This window comes from Anneissia japonica, unplaced genomic scaffold (genome assembly GCF_011630105.1).
Source record: "Anneissia japonica isolate Jap-2015-1 unplaced genomic scaffold, ASM1163010v1 scaffold5502_len1784_cov187, whole genome shotgun sequence".
Lineage (NCBI taxonomy): Eukaryota > Metazoa > Echinodermata > Crinoidea > Comatulida > Comatulidae > Anneissia > Anneissia japonica.
Window position 1 is genome coordinate 1 of NW_022746486.1, and position 1,715 is coordinate 1,715.

Below are 1,715 nucleotides of genomic sequence, written 5' to 3' on the forward strand. Positions count from 1 at the left end.
GCTTGTAAATGTCAATTTACTTGCATAAACATGTTCAATGATTATTTTATAAATTTATCTTTTATCTTTTGTTTATCAGTTGTCTTTCGGATGATACAACCAATTTTGCCGAGTACAAAGGTGACAGAACCAACGTTTACTTTTCATTCGATTCATTCAGATTCGTGGACGACGAAGTACTGGTATGATGACTTTAATTTATAGCTACCAACTTTTAAAACATAGAAACATACTAGAATAATTGGTCTATGGTTATATCATACTTTTTAAAAATCGATTAAGAAATCATAAAATATATTGCAGTAAATGTTAAGAGTATTGAAGAAAACTTAACCTCACTCTTTAAAGCGAGGAGTTAAGTTTTCCTCAATTCAACCAAAGAGTGTGGTATTTCACGACTGTCTCTACAATAAATTTAATTTAACAGAACAGATATCTATAACAATATTAATAAAAAAAAAAACTACTATAACGGGCAAAATAGGCCAATCTACAAAATACATTAAAAGCTTCCCAATCCTGTGTCTTACGGTAACTTTTGACCTATAGAATAATGTTGAGCACTGTTTAAATATTGCTTAATTGTTTTAATCGGAATAATTTTACCCAGAGTCTTTCACATATCAGGTTTATGTGCACTGCAAGATGTCTGTTTGCAACGCAACTGATCCAGCGTGTAGTCGAGCGTGCAATCAACGCAATAAACGCGCCGCCTTCGAGTCCTACCAGAATCAAAGACTGTCCCAAGGTCCATTCTTAATACGTCGAGATGTATCACGGGATCACGGTAACTATTATTATTCTGTTATTAAAAGCTTTCGAAAGTCAATCTTACTTGATAAAGTACTAAAGCATGTACTAATTTGGCTGCATTTCTTTAAACTTTTTGGAATATTTGTCGATTTTTTTTTTATAGTTAAGGCATAATTCAGTTAATTTTGTTTAGCCCTTTGGGGACTATATCGTATAGCGGAATCATAATTGGTTTAATTTTATTTACAGCTGTATGTATTTAAAATAATTTATGTGGGTGTGGGTAAGTTTTTTTAAAGTGATGAATCAATCTAGTCATACATACATGTGCATTTAGTTTCTGTTCACTTTATGTAAGCAATATTTTTTTTAATCGTCCATCTTTTTCACATAAAAAAAAACAAACAAACAAAAACGGAAATGTAGTAGAAACCTTTATATGATTTAAAATATCTTTTCAGCTTTTTCTGTAAATGATCCAAGCGTCTCAGGGAGCCAATCGAAAATGCCAATCATAGTGGTATTCTTTTCTGTGAACTTTCTCTTCTTCGTAGGTTTCGCTGTGTATAAGAGAAGTCGAACACCTAAAACGCGTTACGAGTGTCAGCAGCCTCTTCTTGAATAAAATTATGCTACACGACAGTTTCAAGTTTTAGAGTGTGTGTAGTCAATGTTGGTTAATCAGACATTAAACTTTTAATTGCAGAATTGAATTCATTGTTGTTTGTTAAATTAATTCATTGATATGGTAGACGGAAATAGGTGTGTTGTGCAGGGATGAAGCAGAGACAGCATTTGAAGAAAATTATGCCTTAAGATGGCTGGAAAAGACTTATAATTATAGTAAAATTTATCATCACATCACCATGAGGGCCAAAAAATTGTGTTGGCCACGGAAAAAAAAATTACGTGTTTACGCCTAATAGAAAATACACAAATAATACAACAATTTTAGATTCGCA

General features: G+C 32.1%; 1 long non-coding RNA gene across 1 annotated transcript; it reads left to right on the plus strand.

Moving 5' to 3' along the window:
* Positions 1–63: 63 nt before the first annotated feature.
* LOC117120231 lies at positions 64–1,466 on the plus strand. Its single transcript, XR_004447310.1, has 3 exons — positions 64–182; positions 628–787; positions 1,215–1,466. It is a non-coding gene; the product is annotated as an uncharacterized LOC117120231 (long non-coding RNA).
* The last annotated feature ends 249 nt before the right edge of the window (positions 1,467–1,715 follow it).